Source organism: Eulemur rufifrons, chromosome 8, assembly GCF_041146395.1.
Source record: "Eulemur rufifrons isolate Redbay chromosome 8, OSU_ERuf_1, whole genome shotgun sequence".
Taxonomy (NCBI): domain Eukaryota; kingdom Metazoa; phylum Chordata; class Mammalia; order Primates; family Lemuridae; genus Eulemur; species Eulemur rufifrons.
This window is the reverse complement of record NC_090990.1, coordinates 29255249-29265559: the sequence shown is the minus strand read 5'-3', so window position 1 is coordinate 29265559 and position 10311 is coordinate 29255249. Positions and strand designations below refer to the sequence as shown.

Genomic DNA, 10311 nt, shown 5'->3' with positions numbered 1-10311 from the left:
TTCATTGGGTGCTGGTCAGGTGGGAGGGGTGGGTAAACACTCAACTAATGGATGAGGAGTGCACTGTATGGGGGAAGGGCATGCTTTTAGCCCTGGCTTGGGCGAGGCAAAGGCATTATATGTAACCAAACTGTTTGTACCCCCATAAGATTCTGAAATAAAAAAAAAGGAAAGAAAGGGTGTAATGGGCCTCCAGAACCAAAGTCCCATAGGCCATTGGTACATTCTCTCCTCCGTCCCCATTTCTGCTTCTCTCTACCCATTGGCTGCTTCTTGCTTATTGTAGATCTACTTTCACTATTATAGTAAAAAATTTGGCCACTGATATTGACCACTTTTTTTATTTGTATATATTCATGGGGTACATGTGCAATTTTGCTACATTAATGTTTTGCATTGTGCTAAAGTCAGGATCTTCATGCATCCCTCACTGGAGCAATGCACATTGTACCCACCAAGCAACCTCCCATCATCTACCCTTTCCCACCCCTCTGAGTCTCCATTGTCCTTCATTCCACACTCTACTTCCATGTGTATACATTATTTAGTTCCCACTTTTGAGTGAGAACATGCAGTATTTGTCTTTCTGTATCTGAGTTTCACTTAAGATAATGACCTCCAGTTCCATCCATGTTACTGCAAAAGACATGATTTCATTCTTTTTTATAGCTGAATAGTATTCCATTGTGTGTATATACCACATTTTCTTTATCCAATCCTCTGTTGGATAAACCTATGTTGATTCTATATCTTTCCTATTGTGAATAGTGCTGTGGTAAACATAACAGTGCAGGTATCTTTTTGATATAATGATTTCTTTTCCTTTGGATAGATATAGACCACTTTTTTTTTTATTTTCTGTTTGTTTTTCAGCTCATTAAGGGGGTACAAAAGATCAGGCTATATACATTGCCCATGCCTCCCCATCCCCCTGAGTCTGAGCTTCAGTTGTATCCATTCCCTAGACAGTGCACATCACACTCATCATGTAGGTGTGCACTCCTCCCCTTCCTCCACCCCATCCCCCCCAGTCAGAACTTCAAGCGTGTCCATTCCCCAGGCAGTGCGCATCGCACTCATCAGGTAGGTATACACCCATCCCTTCCACCCAGCCCCGACCTCTGTCCGATACCCAATTGGTGTTAATCCCAAATGTGCACTCAGGGAAACCAGTTTGCTGGTGAGTACATGTGGTGCTTGTTTTTCCATTCTTGGGATACTTCACTTAATAGAATGGGTTCCAGCTCTCTCCAAGAGAACCAAAGAGATGCCATATCGCCATTATTTCTAATAGCTGAGTAATATTCCATGGTATACATATACCACATTTTGCTAATCCATTCATGAATCGATGGGCATTTGGGTTGTTTCCACATCTTTGCGATTGTGAATTGTGCTGCTATAAACATTCGGGTGCAGGTGTCTTTTTTATAGAATGACTTTTGTTCTTCTGGGTAGATGCCCAGTAATGGTATTCTACTACATGCCTTGTGCCCCAGCCATACTGAAATGCAGTTGTCCAACATGGCACTGTCCAATAGAAATAACAGTGCAAACCATACATGTAGTTTAAAATTTTCTGGTAGCCACATTAAAAAAGGTAAAAAGAAATGGGAGATAAATTCAATAATAAATTTTACTTAATCTAGTATGTCTAAAATATTATTTTGACATGTAACCAATATAAAAATATTCTGCATAAATATTTTATATTTACAATTTTATGAAAAAATCTTTGAAATCTGGTGTGTATTTTACACTTACATCACATCTGAATTCAGATACTAAGTTTTATCAGAAATACTTGATCTGTATTTAGATTTCAAAAAATTTACAGTTGAAAAAGTATTGCAAATTCACCTACCTAGTTTTGTTCCAAACATACTTAAAAGTGTTTCCAGGAACTGTACTTTGTCAGTTTAAAAAATTTATTAATAAATGAAAAAAATTAAAATTAAATATGCACTTCTTCAGTCACACTAGCTACATTTCAAGTGCTCAATGGCTACATGTGGCTAGTGGCTACAATATTATACAGAGCAGCTCTAACTAATATAGTGTTTCGTGGCTTTGTTTCTTTATATTATTCCCTCTCCATGATATACTTTTTTTATTATCCCATTCCTAATCCTCAAGACTCAATTCAAATGTTTTCTTTTCCATAAAGTCTTAACTTTTCTTCCCACCCCCTTCCCAGGTAGAACTGGCTCCTCCCTCACCTCTTCCTACTGAACTCCCATACATACTTTTAACACAGCACCTGTAATACTTCATCACACTTATATATCTTTCTCTCCCTTCTAGACTGAAGAGAGAATGCCTTGTTGTTTTTTAAATCCTCATTACCTAGCACAGGGCTGGAACTATGTGCAGTCAATAAATTTTTGTTTAAAGCATGAATGATTGTAATTTCAATATGGAACTAACAAAGGCTATATAGGATTATTTTGAAAATAGTAAGTTGGAAATGGAATTTAAATGTCAAATTGAACAAGATTTGAATAGGAAGCTATCTACTGCTCTTTAAACCTATGCCATTGCATTCATTCGTTCATTTTATTGACCTAGATATGTGAGATATAAAGAAGAGTAAGACATTAATGCTGATAAATGATTAATAATTAAGATATATACATGTGCTCAAACACAAATACACATACAGGGCATGGATATACTGTTACTATCTTAGCTCCCCGTAGTATTGTTTGGTGCTTCGTGAAAGAGAATTCCAAGGTTGAACAGGATCTTAGAAGTTTACCTAAACTCCCTTTCCAACCCATGAATTCTCTCTCAGCTTGGAAAAGTTTCAGCATCTTTGGTGATAAGTAGTTATTCAGCTTTTCTGCTTGTACATTTTGGGGCATGAATAACCAATCCTCCACAAGACAGTTCTCATTGCCAGAAAGCCTCTGACATCTATTTCCCTGCAGAGAATGTTTTTTCAAATGCCTCCAACCAAAAGACCGCATTTTGTGAAATCCCTTGGTGAGCATTCCAATAGAATATAAGCTACAGCAGGGGTCTTTATCTGTTTTTTCAGTGATATATCTCCAGTGCCCAGAATAGTGACTGGCAAATAGCAGATAATAATTATTTGTTGAATGAATGAATCTGCATAAGCAGGATTTAGGGAATTACTTCAATTCAGTTTTTTATTTGTGGATCTACTCCCTTTGTGGACTCTTATGTATCTTTCATTGCTTTTGCCTGACTAGTTCTTTCCTTCCATGGCACTATGAAAATTACTGGACCCCAGATTCCTCATCTGTAAATAGATATTGGTAATACCTGAGATGATATGTGTATATATTTTGTATATGCTGGGAGATAAGGGGATCTATTTACATTTTTCTGCATATGGGTATCCAGTTTTCCCAGCACTATTTATTGACGAGACTGTCCCTTCCCCTAAGGTATGTTCTTGGCACCTTTGTCAAAAATCAATTGGCTGCAAATACAAAGATTTATTTCTGAGTTCTCTATTCTGTTCCATTGGTCTATATTTCTGTTTTTATTCCAGTACCATGCTGTTCTTTTTACTATACCTTTGTAATATATCTTGAAGTTAGATAGTGTGATGCCTCCAGCTTTGTTTTTTTTTTTTCTCAGACTGCTTTGGGTCTTTGGGGTCTTTTATGGTTCCATATGAGTTTTAGGATTATTTTTTCTATTTCTGTGAAGAATGTCATTAGTATTTTGGCAGGGATTACATTGAATCTGTAGATCACTTTTGATAGTATGGTCATTTTCACAATATTAATTCTTCCAATCCATGAACATGGGATGTCTTCCCATTTTTTGGTGTTCTCTTCAATTTCTATAGTGTTCCTTGAAGATATCTTTAATCTCCTTGGTTAAATTTATTCCTATTTTAATTTTTAATTTTTTATAGCCATTGTAATTGGGATTGCTTTCTTGGTTTCTTTTTCCACTAGTTCATTGTTGGTATATAGAAAAGCTTCTGGTTTTTGTATGTTGATTTTTGTGTGCTGCAACTTTACTGAATTAGTTTATCAGTTCTAAGAGTTTCTTGGTGGAGCTTTTAGAGTTTTCTATTTATAAGATCATGTCATCTGCAAACAGAGACAATTTGACTTCCTCCATTCCAATTTGGATGCCCTTTATTTCTTTCTCTTACCTAATTGCTCTGGCTAGGACTTCTAGTACCATGTTGAATAAAAGTGATGAAAATGGATGTCCTTTTATTGTTCTAGATCTTAAAGGAAAAGCTTTCAACTTTTCCCTGTTCAGTATGATGTTGGTTTGTCATATATGATGGTCTTTATTGTGTTGAGGTACATTCCTTTTATACCTAATTTGTTTGGAATTTTTATGAAGGGATATTGAGTTTTGTCAAAACTTTTTCTGCTTCTATTGAGATGATCATATGGTTTTTGTCCTTCATTATGTTGACATGATGTTTACTGACAAATTATGTTTATTGCTTTGTGTATGTTGAACCATCTTTGCATCCCTAGGTAAATACCACTTGATCATGGTTAATCATTCTTTTAATGTACTATTGAATACAGTTTGCTAATATTTTGTTGAGGATTTTTGCATTTATGTTCATAAGGCATGCTGGCCTATAATTTTCTTTTGTGTGTGTGTCCTTGTCTGGTTTTGGTATCAGGTAATGCTGGCCTTGTAGAATGAGTTTGGAAGAATTCCCTTCTCTTCATTTTTTTAGAGGAGTTTGAGAAGGATTGGTATTTGTTCTTTAAATGTTTGGTAGAATTCAGCTGGGTTTTGGAGTTTTCTTTTATGGAAGACTTTTAACTACAGATTCAATCTCGTTTCTTGTTTCTTATAATTGGTCTGTTCAGATTCTCTACTTCTTCTTGGTTCAATCTTGGCAATTTGTATGTGTCCAGAAATTTCTCCATTTCTGTTCAGTTTTCTAATTCGTTGGTTTATAGTTGTCCATTACAGTCTCTAATGACCCTTTGTATTTTTGTGGTATCAGTTGTAATGTCCCCTTTTTCACTTCTGATTTTATTTATTTGGGTCTTTTCTCTTTATTCTTGACTAGTTTAGCTAATGGCTTCTCAATTTTATTTATCTTTTCAAAAAACCAACTTTTCATTTTGTTGTTCTTTTGTATTTTTTTACTCTTAATTTTGTTTGTTTCTGCTCTGATCTTTATTATTTCTTTCCTTCTGCTAATTTTGGGTTTGGTTTATTCTTGCTTTTTTAGTTCCTTGAGATGCATAGTTAGGTTGCTTATTTGAAATCATCCTACTTTTTTGATGTAGATGTTTATTGCTATAAACTGCCCTCCTAATATTGTTTTTGCTGTATACCGTAGGTTTTTAGGTTTTGGCATATTGTGTTTCTATTTTCATTTGTTTCAAGACTTTTTTTTATTTCCTTCTTAACTTCTTCATTGACCTAGTCATTGTTCAAGAACATGTTTAATTTCCATGTATTTCTACAATTTCTAAAGTTCCTCTTGTTACTGATGTCTGGTTTTACTCCATTGTGGTCAGAAATGATACTTGATGGGATTTCAATTCTTTTAAATTTGTTTTGTGGCCAAACTTGTGTTCTAACCTAGAAAATGTTCCATGTGTTGATGAAAAGAATGTATATTCTACAGCTACTAGAGGTCAGTAAAATTCCTGTCACCTAGCTGGCACTGTAATGGCATCTCATTCCACAGTTCTGCCAAGACAGATGATTCCAGAAAATGGGTAACATGCTAAGACTAGTGAATCCATGAGCATAAGCCCATCGCCACACTTCTTTGTGCAGTGACTTGGTCAGAAGCAATGCTGTGTGGAATACCATAATGGTGGATAAGGCAGTGTACAAATCTAAAGATGATAGTTTGGGCAAAAGCATTGCATGCAGGAAAGGCAAATCCTTATCCAGCGTAAAAGTCTATTCGGGTAAGGACAAAATGCTTCTCCCTACATGAAGGAAGTGGTCCAGTGTTATCAACCTGCCACCACTGTGTAGCTGACTGATTACCCTGGGGGATGGTGCCATATCAGGGACTCAATATTGGTCTCTGCTGATGGCAGATTGGGCACTCACCAGTGGCCATAGCTAGGTTGGCCTTGGTGAGGGGAAGCCCATGCTGCTGAGCTTATGCATAACTTTCATGCAACTAGGTGACAGAGGTGCCATTTACTGGGGAAGACAAAAAGAGGAAAAGGGTGCCATTCTGGTTTTGCACTGTTAATTTTTTTTTTTGTTTATTTGTTTGTTTGGTTGATTTTTAGAGACAGGGTCTCACTTTGTCACCCAGTCTGGAGTGCAATGGTGTGATCATAGGTCACTGCACCCTTGAACTCCCGGGCTTAAGCAATCATCCCTCCTCAGTCTCCTGAGTAGCTGGGACTATAGGCATATGCTACCACACCTGGCTAATTTTTTTATTTTTTTGTAGAAACAGGTCTCACTATGTTGCTCAGGCCTGTCTTGAACTCCTGGCCTCAAATGATCCTCCTGCCTCAGCCTCTCAAAGTGCTGGGAATGCAGACATGAGCCACTGTGCCCAGCCGCCTGTTAAGTTTTTAATATCTGCTTGATAACCATGTAGAGATGGCCTATAGGTAGTTGTATATGTAAGCGTGAAATTCTAAGAGGCCAATGCTAGAAATGTGAATTTGGGAGTGATCTCAATGGAATGGTGAGCAAAAAAAACCCTTTTTGAATAAAGAAAAAATGTGAGACAGAGAGAAAGCAGTAACTGTAGACAACTCAAAGTTTTTCTGTGAAGGAGAGGCAGAGAAATGGAAAAATATAATGGGATGGATATGTGTGCAATTAAGAGAAGGATGTGGTGATGTTTGTTTTGTTTTGTTTTTGATAGAAGTTAATGGAACAGTAAGAATGTCGTTACAAATGGTCTATTAGAAAGAGGATACCTGATAGCAGGGTCAGCAACATGGCAGAATAGGAAGTTCCTGACTCTCCTTCTACCAATGGACACACCAAATAAACATCTGTTTACAGACAAGTTACCTCTGGCTTTTGATAAAAACAGAGACACTTTTCACAGTAACAGGAGAGATAGTCCAGAAAGAATGATGAATGAGTAGATTAATTCATTCCCCAAACATTAACTGAGCACCTGCTACTCTATTACATACTGGAGACTCACCACTAAACAAGATCAAGTCTCTGTCTTCATGAAATTAGTGGAAGAGTCCTACCCTTATTCCTGTTTTCTCAGTGAATCCTGAATTAAAGTCATCCCTTAAGAGTGAAATTGGGGGAGAGAAGATTTGGAGTTTGAGGAGAGAGAAAAAGGTATGAAACTTTTTTTAGAAAGTGAAAAAGTAAACAGTGGGGAAATATGATATGATTTCTAAGCAGTGTAAAGTGGCATTTGAGAATTATGGCCATGAAGTTTAAAGTGAGACCAATAAGCTTGCATTTGTTTTTCTTCAGCAGTAGTTAGCTGCTGGATTAGGCACAATGTACATTGATAAGTGGCTTTAATCAGAGTTAGGATTGAAGCTTTACTAGGGTAAGTTTGACAAAAAAGAGGTGGGAGGGAGTTAAGAGTGTTTGCCGGGGAATGACTTTAATGAGGGACCGTGGAATCTGAGCTGGGCAAGAAGATAAGTGGAGACACGCTAGGTGATTGATGGTGAGAAAGTGGTAGGGTCAGTAGATGAATCTAAATTCTCAAACAAGGAAAATTATGTTCCCATTATATGAATAATGTATCCTCTTTATAAAAAATTTGAAAATATACAAGACTAGAAAGTAGAAAGGGGGGAAAACCAAGTACCACCACCCAAAGATAACCAATCATTTATATTTGCTGTGTTTACTTCCATTTCCTTTCTAGTGATAATTTTTGAGGGTTGTATTAGTTTGCTAGGGCTGCCATAACAAATACCACAGACTGGTGCCTTAAACAACAGAAATGTATTTCCTTACAGTTCTGAGGACAGCAAGTCCAAGGTCAAGTTGTTGGCAGGGTTGTTTTTTTTTCCCCGAAGCCTCTCTCCTTGATGTATAGATGACCATCTTCTCCATCTAGCTTTACATCATCTTTCCTTTGTACCTATCTAGGTCCAAATTTTCTCTTCTTACAAGAACACCAGTCATACGGGGTTAGGGACCACCTTGATGACCTCATTTAACTTGATTACTTCTTTAAAGGCCCTTTCTCCAAATACAGTCACATTCTGATGTACTGGGGAATGGGGACTTCAACATTAAGTTTTGGAAGGCACAATGCAGTCCATAACAGGGTGCTATTTGTTTTTAGTTTTTTTACATAATTGTGATCATTCGATGAATATAATTTTTGTTCCCATATTTTACCTGATAATGTTATAACTTAAGCGTTTTCCCATTTGTTCTTTAGCCTTGTAAAATTTAAACAACTGCAAAATACTTTGTCAAGTGATTGAATTGCTGAATCATAGTCATTGTTTTGAGCATTTAGATATTCCCTCCCCCCTTTTTTGTTATTGTAAACAATGCTAAAGCTTTTAAAATAAAATCTTTTTTCTGCATTTTAGATTATTTCCTTAGAATAGAATCTCAGAAGTGGATTACTCTATTAAAAAATTATCAATACATACTGCCAAATTGGAGAAATATTGAATCTTTTGTTTTCTTTCCACATGACTATTTTTCTCTCCTCCTGCAGTGACAGACTGGAATGATGTTAGAAAACATAAATATGGTCACCTGTCAGAGTCAGCATCCCAATATCAAGGTAAGGAAAAAAACCTCTATTTAGCATGGGAAAATTTTATTTGACATCTCTTATCATAAAATCTTTGTTCTTAGAGGTCTGTTTACAAATAACTCACTGGTTAAATCAAAAGCAAATATTGCACTTTACAAAGTTTATCTATCAAAAGTAATATTCTTTGTTTTGAGCTGGAAATTAGGAAGCCTAGATTCTGAGTATACTTAATCCCAAATTACCTTCATAGTTTTAGGCAAGCTTGCTTAGCCTCTCTGTTTTTCCATCATTTTTACAAGTTAGGCTTGGGAATAAGGCAAAATTGGGTGGTGTACGTCCACAACTACTACTGAGAAATTCTTTCAAGATGAGATAATTGGACTAGAAAAATGCTCAAGCCCCTATTTTACCACAGAATTTCACCTTCTATCATTTTGGTATGTTTGTCATGATGACTTATGCTGTAACATTTTTTTCTTTAATAGAAGCTGCTGACATCCTGGAGCTAGGTAAGATATTAAATATTTTTCTTGGGTTTCTGTTAAATGAGGAGAATTACTAAACTAGGAATTAGATTGGAACTAGTTTTAATCAACTAGGAAAAGAATTCCATGTGTCTCTGTCTGATAAATCAGCGAATCCTGTGCTCTTGTCTGCATAATCGGCCCATGTAATTCATCTCAGCTGTCACGTAAAGTCCTGCTTATCAGAAGGCCACAGACCAGGCTAACAAAAAGCGAGGGGAGGTAGTTAATTACATAGAGTACAGGGAGGAAAAGGAACTGAACTCAAGTGGAAGTAACTTTTGGTTTACTGAATCCAGAACTAAAATAAACCCACACTTTCCATAAATCAGTGTTTGGTGGGATTGTCCCAAAAGAAGTTACTCATAAGATAAATTGAACTAAAATTAAACCTAAAGATTTTCAACCTTTCTTAACTAAATAAAAACCAAAATATTAAGATCTTATCAGTAACAAGTCAGACTGATAATACATTTTGTTTTCCTCCCTGCTTGGTGTACTTCAGGACTAAGATTTGAGGAATAAATCTGGTACTAATATTTCTCAGTGAGCTTTCAGGGTTCCTATATAAACATCATTCTTAACATCTTACAGTCCTTTAAAATCCTTCTGCGTGTTACATAAATAGTGATATCCTGATACCTTTGTCAATTTTTAAGTATTAATATTTTTATAGATTTAGTTATAGCAACTTTGTATGTGTTCAGCTCTTATTATCATTGTCTATTTGCCTACTCTTGCCTTTTCTTCCTATAACATATTATTTTCCATTGCCCACTGACACAGAAGATAACATAAAGTCGTAGAATGCTAGATTAGGAGTCAGAACTCGTAGGTTTTGTGAGAGCCAATTCTGCCACATAATAACTTTGTGACTCTGATCCTTAGTTTTCTTATTTGTAAAATGGGGATAATAATCCCATTCTGCCTACTTCACAGGGTTGTAAAGAAGATTACATGAGCTAATGGATGTGAAAACATCTTAAAACTCTCAAATACTTTTCAACTTTGGAGGATTATTATGATTTTCATTCTGTTCAGCGGCTATACTCAGACTTTACTCTAAGTCAAATCTTCTGACATTCTTTGAAGTGAAGCATTCTATGAATGTGAGCTGAAGAAATG

General features: G+C 36.1%; 1 long non-coding RNA gene across 1 annotated transcript; it reads left to right on the top strand.

Annotated features, from left to right (window-relative positions):
* Positions 1-8648: 8648 nt before the first annotated feature.
* On the top strand, positions 8649-10311 carry LOC138390591 (uncharacterized). The gene is made up of 3 exons (XR_011234559.1): positions 8649-8689; positions 9148-9171; positions 10126-10311. It is a non-coding gene; the product is annotated as an uncharacterized lncRNA (long non-coding RNA).